General features: G+C 37.8%; 1 long non-coding RNA gene across 3 annotated transcripts in view; it reads left to right on the forward strand.

Moving 5' to 3' along the window:
• Positions 1-19,170, forward strand: part of LOC129782802 (uncharacterized) — a 55,487-nt gene that overhangs the window by 12,705 nt on the left and 23,612 nt on the right. For 2 of the 3 annotated variants that reach the window (XR_008744930.1, XR_008744928.1), the window contains exon 2: positions 13,691-13,787. The exons of the other annotated variant lie outside the window; for it this stretch is intronic. This is a non-coding gene — a long non-coding RNA (uncharacterized LOC129782802). The remainder of the gene's footprint in view (positions 1-13,690; positions 13,788-19,170) is intronic. 3 annotated transcript variants of the gene reach the window in all.

Raw genomic sequence — 19,170 nt, forward strand, 5'->3', positions numbered from 1 at the left:
TTTGTTCACAAGCTGTTGCATTTTATTCACACATGGATAAGCAGCAAATATGTTCAAAAGCAGACAGTGCAAACAAAAACTTAAAACCAGTAGCATTTACTTTTTGGTCCAAGGATTGTTCTGTTTTCTGTGACGAGTTCCTATTTATACTTTGTCAGCTCAGCATTTGACTGTATATGCATGAATTTAGTACTGTAACAGAGACTTGCACAAGCATCTGTAACCAAAGATGTTAACTTTCAAAGTGTGACTGTTCCATTTCTGCAAATCTACAGACCTTCAAAATCTAGAAATAACACATTTTTAAATATTGAATGTGATAAGGATGAATGGCTGCCTAAGCAGGACATATGTTATTCTACAACCCCCAGCATGGCTGCCTCAGAGCTTAGCTTTGGATATGGAGGGTATAGATACCTCCCAAAACAGAGTTAAGATGGAATAAGATAAAACCTTAGTTGACAGGCCTGTAAAGCATTGATACCCCAAGAAAAAAGGGGAAGTTCTGGGGAACTGGGAAATGTCCACTTCCTGTAAGTGCAGAGGTTTGTTTCTCTGCCCTTACAATGGCAAATAACGATGCGACCAAGTGGAATCTGTTTGCTTTGATGTCCTGCTGTTTATTCATTTTTTTTAATCCATGACTCCTTGACTGGGTTTCTGAGGTCTGCTTTTCTGCTTTTTCTCCTACCCGTCTGCTAGGGAGTCATGGGACCCCCAACAGTACACAGGATAACTATGAAGTTATTTAATTTTCTTTAACTTCAGGAAACTGACATACTAGGGAAGTGTTGTCATAAAACCTAACTGAATTGCATATGATATTTCCCGCAGCATTTTTATTTACTTACAAGGTGGTACCAATTTATTACTTTATACGTTATGAGTTCTCAGTTATTTAATCCCATTTTTTTTCTCTCTAAGTTTTATCTCCCTTTCTTCCTCAAGAGTGTAGAAGCCCCTGATGTGTAGACTGAGATGAAAAAGGAAGCATTTTATGATATTGGCTGTCAGGCAGCAGGTACTTCATTAGCTGTCCATCGTCTACAACACTGTTAGTCAATTACTAGGGCAATTATTTGAACTTCAGCAAGCATGTCCCTTGTGAGTTAAGTGGTCACTTCTCTCTGGCATTTTTACTCAACACAGAGCAGTCCTTCAGCCTGGGTATGTTCACAGAGATCTGTGAGCTTTGCTGAAAAAAAGGATGTTTTACCCTACCTGAGGTTAATGCCTCTGTCTGTACTCTCCCACTGACACACTTTTCATTTCTGTCCCATTTGACTCTCCTGGAACAGAAGAAAAAGAGATGAAAGGGAGAAGTCAACAGTTTCGACGAGATTGCAAACATCTTTCCACGCTGATATATAGCAGAAATGAGAGTCTCTCTCTTTCTTTCACTTCCTGGATGAGAGCTTATCTGAATAATGTGGAAACACCAGTGTGGTGAAGGGTGGTTTCGTGCAATGCAAGAGTTTGCATTTGGAAATTTAATCTGATATTGAAAACACATGTTATCTTAGAGTAAGATCATGGGGTTTTTTTCATCTTAAGCTTACGAAAATTATTCTTACTTAAATCTGTGGGGCTTGAGAAAACTTTTGAAATGTGCTGTGCTGTAACAGCAGTAGAACTTTGGCAGGGTTCATACCAGCGTGTGTAAAGAAGCCCCAAGATGCTGTAAACTTGACTTCTCAGTAGGAGTAATCTTTGGTCTAACTATAAATTGGGTTAAAAAAATTTGAGTAACTAAGAATTCTTCAGCATATTTAACAAAAATAATTCCATAGTTTTTTTATGTTTTTCTCATAGAGTTTGATGTTGCTTTCTAAATGTAGAAGGTAAAAGTAAAGGACAGGTGGCCTTACTTTGAAAAGAAGATGAAATGTTATTTTAAAACAGTGTATCTTTCAGGGTAAAAACTCAATCAGATCAGTAGCTGTAGGTTCAGCAGAGAAAACGGTCTCTCCTTATGAAATAAAAAAGTATATTTTGTGCTGACTAGGGAGTAGTAAGAATGAAGAAAAATTCCTCTAGTTTATGATCTAGTCTTGGCAGAGGTAGAATACACATGTTCTATACTGTGAAATATTGATTAAAACTATGAAATAAAACTGTTATTTGGATGAAAACTGTTATAGAAGCACTATAACAACTAGTTAAAGAAATTTTTCCTAGAAATAGACTTTATTATTATTTTCATATATACTCAGTGTTGCAAAATCAAATATTCCTCATCTAAAGAAGATACTTGGATCTTACTTTACAAGCTGTGCTACTATGTCTATGCTGTCTTACATGAGCAGGGCTTTCTTTGTGTAAAATTAAACCACGAAAACTGTTAACTTATTACATAACTGATGCCTAAGAAATATACATTAATATGAGTGAGAGATGTGTTGTAAAGAACTACTTTTACCTGATTTAGAAAAAAAAAAATTACTTCTGTTTACTCAAACTAACCAAAAAGGGTCACGTTTACTTTTAGATTTGTTTGGGTAATGGAAATATAAGTGAAAATATGAGAAGTCTAATGGGGGGAGGGGGGAGAAGATATTAATCATTGGCTCTCTGAACACACAAAGAACAGGAAAGAAAATCGGGCAGATTATACACCAGGAAGAGGAAAGGGATGACGACATTAAAGCTGTGCCTGTGAGGACATCTCCTTTCTAGATATTGTTCATAAAATCTTTGAAACAGTTTTTACGGACAGAAACAAGAAATAATCAGAAAAAATAGTGGAAAGAAGTGATCTTTAGGCTAGGCCTATGTGATTAAAAATTAAATTTTTACGCTATTCATGCTATCAGAGCAAAACAATTGAACACTTATTTTGTTTTGAAGAATTCTGTGGAAGTCCCTGAGGAGGAATAAACCTGGTGTCTCAGCTCTGAAGTTAGGTATTCATAAATACCAAATTCTTCCAAAGAGAAACCATGGTTGGAGTTACTAACTAAAAGTGATGCCATGTGGTGTCTGAATTAGCAGCTTTTGATCCTTGCTTATTGCAGAGGTAGGGAGCTTTTGATCCCTGCTTACTGCTTTGGGGTGGAGTCTTTCAGTGACGTGTTCGATTTTTTTTTCTGCTTTGAATGTTGTACTAGCTCTGACAAAGACTACTACATCCATTATTTATGCTTGTTCCTAAATGTATGTTAAGATACCATGCAAAGTGAAGAATGATTCTTGCTTTGTTCTTTATAACCTTTTGTTTATTTACCACTACTGTCAATTATTTTATAGTATGATTGAAATTATTTTAAAATAGAAGTGTCCATTGATATATTTCTAGAAATTATTTAGTCATTGTTCACCATGTTTTGAGCATATACGTAGAACTAATTCACCATAAAAAAAGGAAGAACAAGATGTAGAATTTCCCCAAGAATATAACAATCACCTTATTAGTTAACATTTATATCCCCATAAAGCTCAGTTCTGAAACAGCATTGTGTTCTACAGAGCTTACAAAATCCACAAGCATACTTAACGTAAGAACTTCGTGCTGCATAAAATTAAATAGTGGCAGGCAGTAATGCTAAGTGCTCTGAGCATTTTGTTGTTTCTTTTTCTATGTATCCATATATGTTTAGTAATGAGAAAAAATGAGCTAAATGATGAAAACTCCTGAAACTTACTTCAGAGGTTGGTCTGCAACCCATAAAGGTACTGAATTAAGGTTAAGATCTAGTCAGTAAACTATTTTTCCTCATGAAAGGAAACTGAATAAAATCCTAACACACACACATACAAAAAAAGTATCGGTCTTTCCTGTGTCTGAAAACTCTGTTAAATCTGACAAAGCCAGTCTCTTTTAAGTATTAGAATAAAGTTAAACAAATCCAAGCTATGCATTGTATGAAATGCCATTCACCCTGACTCACATTTCTGTTATATATTTGGATACAATGATTTAACTGAGGACATTTGGTGAGCTTTATTGCTACTACACATGTATTCCATTGGGGATAAAATTACATTACATCATTTAAACTAATCTAATAGCAGCAATTTCCAGCAGCAGCAATCTGTTAGATGAGCTCAGGTATTGTAATTTTCTCTTGCTTTATATAATCTTCTAGGGTATATCCTTTGTTTCTTAATCTGCACAGTCAGCCGTTTTTATCTCTTGCTGGTAGACTGTGGAAGAACAACTGTCTCTCCTGGACAAACAACAGGAGTTTAGGGAAGGCACTAGACATTTTTAGTTTGGTCAACTCTGGAAAGAAGAGACACCTGTTTACATGACATGGTGAATGGAAGAGATGGATTACATAAATTATTTGCTGTCTAAGATACAGAGTAACTCATGAGACCAGTACAGTCCTCCCTGTCCCGTTTTAGAGGAAAAGATACATTCATGTTACCTTCTGTAATTTCCTAGGTTTGTCAAATATTGTGAATTCATTTATTTTGTTTTGAATCTTTGTTTTGAACCTTTGACCCAGCATGTAAATGTTTCCGATAGAGTAGGTTTCTTAGTGTAGTTGTCCTTATTTTGCCAGAGGATATGCATCGTGTTGTTCCTTAGCATGGGTGTAAGCAGGAACAATTCCTGTGCTCACCAGTCCCAAACCTCAGCTCTTGTGTAAGCCACCCACAAGACACTGTTTCATCCACAGGAAAGTGAACCTCGCATATATGCCTTTGATCTCACATATATCACTGTAGTTGGTAGTTAGGAGGAAAATCTGTCATGCCAGATCTGACAGCCCAAGAGAGTTGAAGTTCCTGCAGCTCCACGTTTTAATTCTACACACAGAGAAGGTAGAATGGACTGCATTACTCAGGTACATGGCATGGCTAGACAGGTCTACTGACCAGCAAAATATTTACACACAACTAACCTTTTTAATCACCTTATTCCTTTACTTTCCCACTCTCGTTCCTCTGAAATCACTTCAATCCACCCCTTTCTCCGTGGTTCCACTCTACACATCCCATAAGTTTTCTTGTCCTAAAATGCTCTTCCTCTGCATGGCATAATGTGTCCTATTTCCCTTAGGCAGTGACCATTCAGTCTGAAAGGTGCTCTGGAGTTGAGTCATCTTGAAGGGTTTCAAACCATGACAATGCAGCTCGGGGTCTCCTGGGACGGCTTTGGGAGGGGCTAAGACAGGGTGTCCTTTCTGAGTCCTTACTTTGGGTTCCCACTTTTATTTGTGCCTCTGAGCTCTTCTGGGCTTGTGAAGATGGACATTTGATGGGCTGATGAGTCCTGTGATGGGCCTGGAGTAGGCAAGGCAAGGCGTTCTTGGGCTTCCACACCCACTGTTCTTTCTTCCACACCTGCTGTTTCTCTGCTCCTCTGCCGGTGTGCACATGAGCTTATATCACATAACCTAATGTTACCATGCTTACAGGTACAGCTAGACAGGACCACACCATCCCCTTCTCTTGCACAACACTTGAAGACATTTGTTTCACCTCCTTGTAGAGCTCTTCTCCCAGAGCAGAAGACCTAGTACTGCTGTCAGCTACCTTCAAAGGAGGCTTGCAGGTCTATGTGGCTCCGTATGTGCTAAGCCTTACAGTCCCACTCCCCAGGAAGGGAACTGCAGCACCAAAGGTGGTGTAGGTTTCAAGATAACTGTACACTGCAGGACAACATTGTACCACTTGTGTATACTATAGGGCCCCTTCGGCTCCATTCCCACCTCACCATTCCAGCCTTCCCACAGCAGGGGTTGCTGACCAGCTGCATTTTGACAAAAAATTCATAAAATTGGAAAAATTTCATGTCACTGCATGTCAGCCAAGGGTAACTACGCCAGGATTAAAGGAACTTTGTTGCAAGCTGTATTCCCCTGGCATAAAATCTGCAGTCTCTCCCTTTGTCACTGAGCCTGCTTTCCTCCCTCATTCCTCTGCTAGATGATCCATCAGGCAGAATCTCAAACACCAAGAAAGAAAGAAGTTGAGAAGTCCACAAATTTATATCTATACTTATCTATGGTTATATGTGTATATACGGAAAGTGAATTTTTCAGCTCAGAATAAAAACAAAAAATCCTGAGGGATGACAGTATAGTTGGCACTTCTGGTTTCAAAATAGAAAATGTTTCTTACACAATGGAACTCTGGAAGAAAGTAAGACATTTCTCACAAGAAACTCCAGATCATGTTATAATGTTTGATATTTTTTTCTGATTTCTGCATTGTGTGTATTATTATTTATACGATAATGCCAACAAAGTGACAGTGAGCAGAACATTCAAAACAGGAAAAAGAAGTACCATTTTGGAAACAATGGCAATTTCAACATTAGCAAAATGCTTCATCTTGTTATTTAAGTTCTTGTTTTTACTGAAAAGTTATCATTACTGTTGCTGTTTCCATTTCTCAATGCACACACACACACACACACAAAAAAAGCTTGCCAGACACTTCTGTTTGTCACAAGAAAGATCCAATTAACTGAAAAAGTTAGTGCATGCGTTCCTTGACTTTGACAATCTGTTAAATTTTGAATTTAGAAAATCAAAAAGAAAAAAGATAACACACAAGTTTCACTCCGGGTAGTTCTAGCTGTTATTTCAGTTACATGAATATTCATTTTCCAGAGAACGGGATTTTAAAAGCTTTCATCTAAGAGAAAGATAGTGAAAAAGATTTAATGACAAATAATTACAGTTCTTTTTAAGGGCCTTTTAAAACAAACCTCCCTTTGCTGTTGCTCCTCTGAGGGCTTACTGTTTTAAAGCTAAGTGTTTCTGACTGCAGTAATACCAGCATGTGATAATCAAGAAAGACTAAAATAGTCTCAGGCCACATTTATTCCATTTCCATTTAGGAAGAGACATAATAAAGGCTAGAGGTACTCCTTGGATATATCATTCTATATTTTATTCTGACCATGTTGGAGAAACAACGGTTTAAATATGACAGTTTTTCACTGCTGCCACAGTAGCCAAGGACCTAAATTTTGTAGACATGAAATCTATCTTGGCATGGATTCGGGTATATTTGGTTAAGTGCTGTACTTCACTTTTCTGGAACATGACTTCATTTTTGAGGCAGGCTATGAAATAGTTCTGAACATCAAACTCAGGGATAGGGGTTTTGTTGAGCCATCTTCTGAATTAGAAAAAAGAAAATCATACACATTGTAAAAATAGAAAAGAGGACAATGAAGTCAGTGGGACTTTGTGGACAGCCTGATCAGTGCTCTTTGTACCCACAAATCAGTCCAGCTATAATCCTGCTCTTTTGTGCTCTAAGGTCTTAGAGTATTTTGCTATTCAAGGTGACAGCATCGCTTGGAATGTTATCCCTAAAACTACGCATTATACAGGAATAAAGCATAGTAATAGGGGATCTAAAATGGCATGAAATGGCCTTTATTATTTATGGCTGTTATGCCCATATTGTAGTGATGTCAGTGGGTGCTACTGAAACCTCTCTGTCCTCTTCATAGACTTCATGCAGGAGATGAATGAAGATGGAAGCAAAAAATGCCAAAGAATATTGAAGCAGACACTAGCATTTCTACCACTCTTGTGAAGCTGTCCTAAAGAAAGCCTAATGTATGTTTTCAGTCTTGTTTTATTTCTTCCTCACTATTTCTGTTTTTTATGCAAAGTCTTCCTAATTTAGAATGAAAGAATTATGGAAGGAGGGGTGGGTGCTACCTGGCTAGCAAAGGTATTCACAGTAAAGTTTGCTCTTGCAAGTTTTTTCATAGGCCTGTAATATAGTCTATAAGCAGCTCCAGATGTTATTCCCCATCTAAAAGAAGGGCAGGAGGGAGGATTCAGGAAACTACAGGCCTGTCAGCCCGGCCTTCGCCCAGTGCCAGGAGCAGATATCCTGAGCACCATCACATGGCAGGTACAGGATAACCAGGGGATCAGGCCCAGCCAGCATGGGGTTATGAAAGGTAGGTCCTGCTTGACAAGCCTGATCTTCTATGGCAGGATGACCCACGTAGTAGATGAGGGAAAGGCTGTGGATGTTGTCTACCTGGACCTTAGCAAAGCCTTTGACGCCATCTCCCACAGCATCCTCCTGGAGAAACTGGCTGCTCGTGGCTTAGACAGGTGTGCTCTGTGCTGGGTGAAAGGCAAGCTGGCTGGCCAAGCCCAAAGAGAAGAGTGACAGTGAATGGAGTTACATCCAGCTGGTGACCAGTCACCAGTGGTGTTCCCCAGGGCTCAGTAATGGGGTCAGTCCTGTTTAATATCTTTATTAATGATTTGGGCAAGGGGATCAAGCACACCCTCAGTGAGTTTCTAGACAACACCAAGTTGAGGGTGATTATTGATCCGCTTGAGGGAAGGAATGCTCTGCAGGGGCATCTGGACAGGCTGGACTGATGGGCCAAGGCCAATTGTATCAGATTCAACAAGGAGAAGTGCCGTGTCCTGCGCTTGGGTCACAACAACCCCACGCAGCGCTACAGGCTGGGGCAGAGCGGCTGGAAAGCTGCCTGGTGGGAAAGGGCCTGGGGGTGCTGGTTGACAGTGGCTGAACATGAGCCAGCAGTGTGCCCAGGTGGTCAAGAAGGCCAGTAGCATCCTGGCCTGTATCAGAAGTAGTGTGGCCAGCAGGGCTAGGGAAGTGATTGTCCTCCTTGTTCTTGGCCCCAATGAAGCTGCACCTCAAATATCATGTTCAGTTTTGGGCTCCTCACTTCAAGAGGAATGTAGAGGTTCTGGAACATGTCCAGAGAAGGGCAATGAAGCTGGTGAAGGGTCTGGAGAACAAGCCTCATGAGGAACGGCTAAAGGAACAGGGTTTTTTTAGTCTGGAGGATAGTCAGGGGGAACCTTATTGCTTTCTACAACTACCTGGAAGGAGGCTTCAGGTAGGTGGGGGTTGGTCTCTTCTCCCAGAAAACAAGCAGCAGGATGAGAGGAAATGGCCTCAAGTTACACCAGGGAAGGTTTCGATTGGATATTAGGGAAAATTTCTTCATGGAAAGGGTGGTGAAGCATTGGAACAGGCTGCCCAGGAAGGTGGTGGAACCACCATCCCTGGAGGTGTTTATAAAACACATAGATGTGGTGCTCAGGGACATGGTTTAGTGATGGACTTGGCAGTCCTGGGTTAACAGTTGAACTTGATGATCTCAAAGGTCTTTTCCAACTTAAATAATTCTATTATTGTATTCTGGATTGCAGCTTCCAGATGGATCCCTGGAAAACAGGTAAATCTGCCACCTATCAGGCCAATTATTAAAGTGTCTTATTTCTTGGGTGAGTCTTTTCTGCATTAATAGGCAGAAAACAGGCAAGCCCTTTGTCACGGTCCACTCAGTGGACTCATGATGGTTCATTTAATATGATCTTGAAGTGCAAAAATCAAGGCAACCACACCAAGGAGTTATGCTTTGATCAAACAGTGCAACTGTTTTATTTTTTGCCCATAAAGCGGCGTGCGATAGTAGAGTAACAAGAAGGGAAAAAAAAGGTAAAGTAAAAAGAAAAAAAAAAACATAAAAGAGGATTATAGCTACCACCACAAGTCCAAGGCATCCCTATGGTCCCAGCTGCAGGCAGTGTCCCACCTGTCCTTCCGATCATTGTGATCCTTGGTGGGGAAGATCTCCAAAGTTCAGTTGCTAAGGACCCATCTTTTATGCCAAGCGACACACCTTGTTCCTTCTCTGGCCCATGGATTGTTGCCAGTCTCCACCTTCTCGAGCAAGGTTACCACACATGTCCAAAGAGGAGTGCCTGAGGTGTGGTTTGCCTTAGAGGTGGGTAGCTCCAGACTGGGAGGTGTGTTTTTGTATTGGAATGATATTATAATGAAGAAAGTTCACCTGAAGTTCAAGTTTTTCTGGTTTGTTGCTACGACAGTGGTTGTGATCCATCTTCTGGACAGTGGCTATGCAGCTTTATCATAGCTGTTCCTTTCAGTCCGAGGTAGCAGGGAACAGCATAGTACTCCTCGTACTGTGCAGTTCTTCCCAGGGTGTAGTTGTTCCTTTCAGTCCCAGGTAGCAGGGAATGGCATAGTACTCCTCATACCATGCAGTTCTTTTTCCCAGGGTCTTTGTGTCTTGGTGTCCATGAGGACCACATTCCATCTCCAGGTCTCTGTTGGCAATGTTGAGACAATATCGTTCTCTTTGGACCAACCCTTACACGCTTCTCATGTATATGTGTTTTAAACCAAAGTAGCAATGCTCCTTTGCTATACAGAAACCAAATCATATTAAGTATCAGTCCATCCAATGGCGTAGGTTCTTCATAATGTATCAGGATGGGAAGAACATACTGCCTGTGAAGCTCAAACAATTTTAGATGGGGCAAAGGTCCTAGATGTTTACCCCATTTGGGAATGCTCAAATCAGAGCTGTTAGCATCTAAGTCATTTTTTGCATCAAAATTTGAATGGATAGGTAAAGCAGTAAAGGCATTTGTATGCTTCTTGTAGGCTTTCATTCAACCTGGCAGACATTTACATTATTTTACTTTAATGCTCTTCTATTTTTAGGTCCATATATGGTGTGCATTGTGGCTGTGCTTATGATATGTAAGTGGGATAGTTTTAGATTTTACCAGATGTTTTTAGAAAAAAATGAAACAATAACTTTGGCAAGGGAGATTATGTTTTCACAAATCCCCACAAACAATTATGAGATGAAACCAACATAATAAACCCCACTGTGTTAGACGGACTTCTACTTCCTTGACTGTAATATATGTGTTCTACTATTTATCCCTTGTTATGCTGGGCAGAAGACCCATGACCATACACCTCAGTGAAACTGCTTTCTAAACTATTTAATTATGGGTAGTATTTTTTTCTGAGGTTTGCTTGAAGACATTTGAAGCACTTGCAGTACTTTGGGAATCCACTAAAATCTTACTGTTGATCTCAGTGATGCCGGATAAGTCTTGAATAATGTCTTTTAAAGAAGTGACGTTATGGTGAGCTTACAAGTTTACTTGTGACTTACGCAATGTAATAGCAGTACCGCCAGAAACTAGCAATTACTCATTATTTAACCCTGAAACCAAAGTCTACTTCAACATACATGTTCTTCATTAACATTTTTTACTTAACATTTTAATGTTTAAAATTTTTTTTGAAACACGCCTTCCCATTTAAAGAGCAGTATACCTGGGAGAAAATCTCTAGTGCAAGGTTCCGCCTTTGTTGTTGAGCAGGTTTTGGAAAAAGCACATGAAATACAAGTGCTGTGAAGGATTTTATCAAGCATAGAAGGATTCATGTCATCTCAGATTAGTATTATGACTATTTGAATATTGCAGGAGCCTGACCTCTTCTCAAGGCATTAGCTCATAAACTCTGAATTCCTCAGTAGTTTAGAATATCAACACATTTTTACTTGTATTCATAGCTGAAGATAAATAAATGAGAAATACTGGTCCTGTGGAAGAGGTTCTTCTTGTTTATGAGCTATTCAGACAAACAACATCATGGTAAGGAGATGTTAAGAATTCTTTTTTAAAACAGTTGTATATTGGGAAAAAAGTATTTTAGTTACTTCATAGCTTCTACAAAAAAATAGAGAACAAAAATTTAATTTGGAGATAATACAAAACTATTATGAAAGCTTATTAAGCACAAAGGATAAAAGAACTAGTGAAGCTTTAAAAATGGTAATTAAAATAGCTGGTGTGTGTCTAATGCATTTCCTCAGTGTCTTCTAGGACCGGATCATGATAATGTAAGTTTAACTTTTTCTTCCATTTTATTGAAATTATTACTGCTAAAACTCCTGTCTCAATAGTCTGTTAATATCCTTATATGATAGCTGTACTTGGAGCACAAAAGCAGCAGTATGTTGTCTACAGAAAATTCAGTGTTTGAATGTAAATAACTGAACCATCAGCTTTAGTGTTCTGCCTAAAGAGAAGGTAATGCATAAAACATGAACTGACACGAACAAACACTGTCTCTGTAGCATATCATGTACATTTTAAAATCAGCATAGTAAATTACTTACAGAGGAAGCAGTGCTTCCCTGTGAATGCTGTCTATCACAGTGCTTCCAGATTTTGTGGTTTGTGTGACAGGATGCTACCAAAGGTTGAGGGTCTGTTGAGCCTTATACCCTAACTAGTATGGTGCGAAACTCCAAAACTGCTCAAGAACATTTGGATGACTGAAAAAGCAAATCATAGAATTCCAGTTTTTTAAAATTATACCCTACAAAAATACTCAAGGTTTTGACAAACAGTGCAGAGTGATATTTGTTACAGTGTGTGCATGGTAATCTGATTCACAAATTCTAAAATTTGAGTTAAACCTATACTGTCCCATAAAGACTTCACCATCTTGGTTTTCTCTTTTCCAAAACTGACTGCATGCTTGCTAATAGGCTCTGCATTTTGCAGTCTAGCTGTGGTGTATTACACTTGCTAATATGCAAAAAATGCATTCTGAAGGAGTGTGTTTTCCAAGGTTTCCTTTAGGCCTTTGGGCACTTTCCCACACAACCCAGCTGTGCTGGTCTTCCAGTTTGTTCTATCCTTGCTGCAATGATCATGTCTATACAGCCATTTTAGTCTGCTTTGTACATCTAGAAGTGACAATTATTTGTAAATAAGGTGATTCCTTTTACTTTGTGATCTTCTCCTGGCCCATCAAGGGATACAAGTTGCTACATGTCCTTCTAAAGGCCGTCCAGCTCTTTGATACTTTCAGTCTGCTTATCTGTTTAGAGATGTGGGGTTCTAGCAAAATCCAGTGTGTGCAGGAATGCAAGGGAGATTGTAATTGGCAGACACTTTCACTTGCATGACTGTCAATTTGCTTTCTCATTCTTCTTTAAAAAAACCTCCAAACCTTTACACCAGCCTTTGAGGTGCTATAATTCCATTCTGCCACCACAGCTTGGACTTGTCATTTTAAAATACTTTGCATATAATTGATCTCTTCTATTTTTCTAAGGTTATCAGGAAGACTTGCAGCAATTTATTGTGAACACAGAAAGCAGAAGAAGAGATTATTAATGACTATTATATTACTTGCCACGTAGGGGAGGCTTAACATATGATAAAGCATCAAGCTAGGGAATACAAGTGCAGTACCTGGTTCCATGCCAGGATAAAGCTCACAATAAGTTGCTTAGAGACATGCCTCTGAAGAACTAGCCTGGGAGAATCTGATCATGTTCCCAGCTGCTTCATCCACATGGGCATTCCCAGTTACCACAGTGAAAGATGCTCTTTCCATTAACACCCTACCAGGGAATTCCTCAGGAGAAACAGCAATACAGAATATTTATGAAATATTTAGTCCATAGCTATTGTTAAGGCAAAAATATTTTGCTCAACTTGCATCATTCTTAGACAGAAATCGTACATAAATGTAGTTGCAAATGGGAATACCTATACTTGAAACAGGTAACACTACCCAATAAGACTAATAGACAGCTTGTGAACATACAAGAGGCTGGGCTGAGAGGCTGTTAAAACAGCTTAATAATTACCACTCTATATGTTTGTGAAGCTCTCTGGTCAAATGCCAAGAGGGGATCAGATGTTGTGATGCTTTCTACTCTCATGCCTCCAAGTTAGACTTCTTTCTTAGAAGTCAAAATCACAGTGTTGACCTCAAATGACTACATTCCCCACTGCAAGCAGGGTATATTCAGACACTCAAAAATGCATTCACAGAAACCAGCACACTGAGCATCAAAATCCTTAATATGCCTAAGAGGAAATGCTGAAAAGGTGGACATGCTGAAATTCTCTCTCCCTCCTAGATGCCTGATAAAAACACTTAAGGAAAGTTCCTCTGTAAGGTTGAAGCTCAGTGGCAAAACTTGCTTCCAGTAGCTGGTGTCTGTGTCACACATTTAGGTAAGTATGGGCAATTGTGTCATCATTTGCTTTTTCAAAATGATCCAACAACTGGCTGTGGATCAAATCCCTTTTTTACATGGTAGCCTTGTAAATTAATCTCCTTCTCTCCAGTGAGTATATTGAATGGTGAGTGCCTGAGCTTGTGGGATTCAGCCCACAACACCTCACTGCATGTTTTGTCTCAAACTAGTGCTAGACATTGTGCATGAAAGAGACTCTGTGTGTGTTTGTAGTGTGAGTGCTTGTAGTGATTGTGCATGTATAGGCATATGTGTGTGCAGATATGTGTGCATGTGCACAGCCTGTAGGAGTTCAGGAGCCCACTGAAATGTACGCCAGGTATGCACCCTTTCCTACCACCCCTACAGCGGAGAGGTATTTAAGAAAGGAGAATCATAATGTAAAAAATAATATTAGATGTTAAATCAGATGAAAGAATGCAAAAGGCAGTTCTGTCCTGCATGAGTGTTATCTATTAAACTGTCATTTAAACCATCTCAATAAAATCTAGAGGTAATCCTGAGAGTGGGCCTTGCAGACTCTTCACTTTTGTGAGGACTATAAAACAGTATGCTGGGACGTTCAGGATATCACTCCTTCCATTTAGTGGTAATCTTGTTTATTCCTTTCTGGTGTAAATCAAGACTGATAATCTTTCTGTACTATAAAAGAAACAGTCTGGTTTCATGCGTATCAATTTCAAGTTTAGCAGGATAAAACAAGCACTCAATTTTATAATCCCAAAGCTTCCTCTCAGTTTCTATGGATTCTGCTTCCTTTGTATTTTCATACTGCAATCAAGGAATAGCAATACTTATCTGAATTATAAATCAGACTTTTATTTAGTCTAGCCAGCTGTAACTGCTTATCTGTATTACTATAATTAAGGAACTTTCATTATCATTGCTCTGTGGAGGCCACCAGGTGCTCTGCTCACTGTTCTTTGCATGACAAAGGATGCAGCCATAGAATTTTGTAAAAACATTTCTTTAAAGAGATATCTGTTAATTCTTCTGTTCTTATTTTCCCCTTTCCTTCATGCAAGCCAGAAGGACAAATTGTTTCTCCTGCTTTCATTTTCTAATCCATCTACTTTCAATCATTGTTGTTTCATTCGTTTAAGCATTTGCCATTCAAAGACTCCAGTTTATTCTGGAAAATCTCTATTCTGGAGAATGTAGGTCTTCTACATTACTTACATTTCAGCTTTGCTGACTCATAATATAATTTTCTTCATCTTCTATTAACTCCACCAACCAATGTATGGAGATCATAATTTTTTTTAGTAATTTATTTTTCTGCTTTCTTTAAATCATCTTGTAAATACTTGCAGACTTTCAGCCAGAGCTACTACTTAGAGCAGCTTCATGAGATCAGCCTGTGCATAAAAGAAGAGGATATCAGCCATGTGCATTCCTGGGTTGGCTTTCTCCAGCTGTTTGAATTACTCTTTTGCATCATAGCTGTTTAATCACTCCATCAGTTCATATTGTCTTCTTCAAAAATAGGCTCAGTTCTGAATTCCTAATTCCTGTTCCTGCATTCTTAAGAGAACAAAGTAAAGGCAAAGTGCCTGCTGAAAACACCTACAATGCATGTTGATGTCAGCTCGCCTCAATAGGAAATCAAGAAACTTCGGTGATAAGCCATCTCTCATTAGCTGTGAATTGAATTAGAAATTTAAAAGCAATATTGTATAATTTATCATAATTTAATATATAATTAATGTGAAGTATATAATGAATATGCAATGGCAACTGGTACAGATGAGTTCTGAAATAAAGAAAGTTACTAGGGCAGGTAAGGATTTTTCAGCTAAACCTCCATAGCCAGATAAGGGGAAGAAGGATTTTTGGAGTTTTGCTGTATTCAAATGTATTAGGCAGAAGGGGAAGGTTGATAATACTGTTAAAAAAATAGATATTTTCTCCAGTAAATATTTATGAATGAGGATGATTTGACTTTATCACAGAAAGATATGAAGTTTATTAATCATTTGGGAAAGTACTTTGGTGTCAAAGTAATAAAAACTTTTTTTACATAGTTGAAATTGGCACCTAAGAGTTCTAAAAGACAGTAAAAAACCTCTAAGAAAGGAGAATGCTAACATTATGCTGACTTTGAAGAAAAAAAAGCAAAACACAAAAACCCATAAAACACCCCAAAATGTTGATCTAAATAATGATGGGCTAAAGAAATTTACACAAGAAATGAAAAATCTCTTGCAATAATAATTTCATAAACAGTTTGAAGGATACAAATTTAATTCAGCCGATACCGTTATATGGAAAATGGATTTTCTCAAACAAGTCTAATTTTTTTCTTTGCTGAGATAACAGATTTAATCAAGAAAGGCAAATAGATATATATGGATGTCATAAGTTATTTGACCATGTAACACACTGACTCAAAGGTACATAAAGCTATATAATAAAACCAACATAGCAAATGTTCAATGAAATCTACCTGATGGATTGGTTTTGAGTAATACTTTAATAGCTAGAGTGCACAATTAAATTATAAGAGTGCTCGTCTATTAACATGGCATGGAAGTAAAAGCAAGGAAGAAATTAATCCTGAAGATGAATTGATGAGACTGGCCCATTCTGATGCATGTTTTTTAAAAGGTGATGAAAAACTGGATACAGGATAGAACAGAGATACAAAAAAGGTTTGAGAACTAAGAAGTTACTATGACATGAATGTGATAGGTTCTCTCTCTCTTGCTATTTTCTGATCTAAATGTGCCATATTTTCTGGGAAATATACTTCAAGTAAATGCAAATTACTTTTATCTTTGTGTATTGTTGAATTGGTTGCAGCACCAAGAAGAATGATATTTGTCTTGGCCTCAAATGCTATGACTTTATGGCTGCCATACCTTAGACTGGTTATTTTTAAGTGTTTTTTTCATCATAACTTAAGTTATTCCAAAGTTTTTTGGAGTTAGTCTTCTCTTTCCTCTACAATGACAAAGGTTTTTTAGATGATACCTGTCAAACATGCCTTTGGTAAGCTGAAATTCCTCCTTGGGCAAACATTTCCAAGAAGTTTTATATTGAAATTTTTTCATCATCTATCCAGCTTTCTAAGGTGAAAAGATGAGTTACAGATAACTCATTGTCTGTCTAGCAACAGTATTTCTTTTTAATCCATCTGGAAAGCGCCTTTGCTTGGAAAGTACTACACACTCCCTTTCTGTCAGACCGTGCTGTTTGAAGGCTTCTATCTCTCACCGAGGATTGGCTGTAAAATGCAGAATCAGTTTTTCTGTTTATACTGCCATAGAAGCCAGAAACTTTTATTAGCTTATCACGTCAGGCATACTAGGCTTTCACACACTTGTGTGGATGCAAGAGTTTGTTAACTTTCTACATGGAAAGACACCATCTACAACTCCTCTGAGGCAACATCAGCAGGAGGTCTTACAGTCACATTTGCTTTAATACATGCCTGGCTACTATTGAAAACACTTTTGTACAGGTCATGGCAAAGGTGTACTTTTAGGGAAGTCTTTAAAGGGATAATACGATTGTCTATAATTGTAGTATAAGTCACTTCCATTGATTTTTGTGGCTGCTGCTATAAAAAAGAAAGAACTGTTTGCAAGGAGAAAAAACAGTGTTTGAGATTAAGATAACATTTAAAAATCAGTTTGAAGAATTCTGTACTCAGGGAACCTTATTTTAGCCTTTGACAGTACCAGTACTATATATACAGTATAATTCAAATGGAAGTATCTAGCCTCATTCTAATTCTAAACACAATAAAGGGCTTATAAGAAATGCTTACCTGAAAATAAATGAGAACAAGGAAGAAATTTATCAAATATTTTTATGTGATATATTCACATCCATAATTACTTTAATGTCCAGGAAGAGTGATATATGACTAATTTTGTTTAAAGGAACAGAAGTCGAATATTATTTGCTATTCCAATAAAATGTATAAAACATAAAGAAGCATTGTAAGATGCTTCCTTACAATGTTTTCATAACTCATTGGTTTCAAATCATATGAAATAAAGAAATAGACAGGTCAGCTTCTCCCTGACTTGGATTTTTTTATAGAGAACTCTGGTTCTAATAGGGTTCTAATACTTGGAATCTACAAGCCAGAACTCAGACACATAATTTCAGTTCAGGTTGTGAGCAGCTTTCCTAGTGTAATTCTGGATATGTGGCCTGCTTCTAATTTCTAATCAATGCATGTTCCATTTGCCCCTAAAGCCCTTCTCTGTATTTCTGCATTTTGATTCTTACATATGTCTGAAAACTACTACTGCCAAATGCAAGTAGAAGCTTATGTACCTAATCTCTTTGGAAGTAATAGGTTTTGAAACTCTTTTTAGAATTTGGATTAAGATGCTCTTGAAAATATTAGTTGTCTTATTTATCCTACAGTGCAGTTTAATCTTTTTTCATGAATATCAATTATACTTAATTAAATAGTCAAAGGAAATAGTTATAATAAGAAGTGACATGTTGCTGAGGAAAAATACCATGAACAGCAAATCCTTCCAAAAATGGAAATAATAATTAGCAATTACAAAAGGAAGTCAGTTTCTGCACAAGACTTAAATGAATCTGCTCTAATAAGTACTTGGTTAAAACAATGCTGAATAAATGTCAAGCTGATTACATTTTATTGAAAAGAGTAACTACAATATGATGCTTGATACAACACAATATTAAGGTTATATTTCTACATGAGTATCTTTGTTGTGCATTCTTTATTTTTATCTTTCCAAAAATAAAACAATTGTAAGCTAAATACATGGGTCAGATTCACAGTGTTTGCTGTACCCTGGTTTTTATCATCTGAGAAAGCAATCCTCAATTTCCTTATTTGTCAGTGATTTCCTTATGTGTTTAACCACATCCAAGCATTTCTACTTGTAGTCACAGAGGCATGCTGTTTCTCTAGCATTCCTGCTGTGTACTACTGTTAACCAGCAGACATGTCTTAAATTTGTTTAATTGCATCTGATATCAGTGTGCTATTGGCCTTTTCTATTAGGGCAGTAGCTTGCCTCTATGTTAGTTACTTGATTAAATGTGTGAAGTGTCCTGAATGATCTATGTTAAAATTAATACACATTCTTGGTTTACTATTCTTAAATACTGATGTATTTTATTAAAAAGCAAAAGACTATGTTCTTTAGGATTTGAAAGGGTAACATGCTGACAGTTTTGCATGGAAGAGTTTGGCATATGAAGAAAATAAAAGAAAAAAAGGCGAGTGCAACCAACAAGGATAGGCATTGGATCTGAGAAGACTTTTTCTTTAAGATTCTGTATATTTATCTAAATTGTTTTCTCTGTCTTCACATTTCCCTGTGGTGCCTCAGTAATCTGTACCCTGACATTGCCAATTTTAC

Source organism: Falco peregrinus, chromosome Z, assembly GCF_023634155.1.
Source record: "Falco peregrinus isolate bFalPer1 chromosome Z, bFalPer1.pri, whole genome shotgun sequence".
NCBI classification, from domain to species: domain Eukaryota; kingdom Metazoa; phylum Chordata; class Aves; order Falconiformes; family Falconidae; genus Falco; species Falco peregrinus.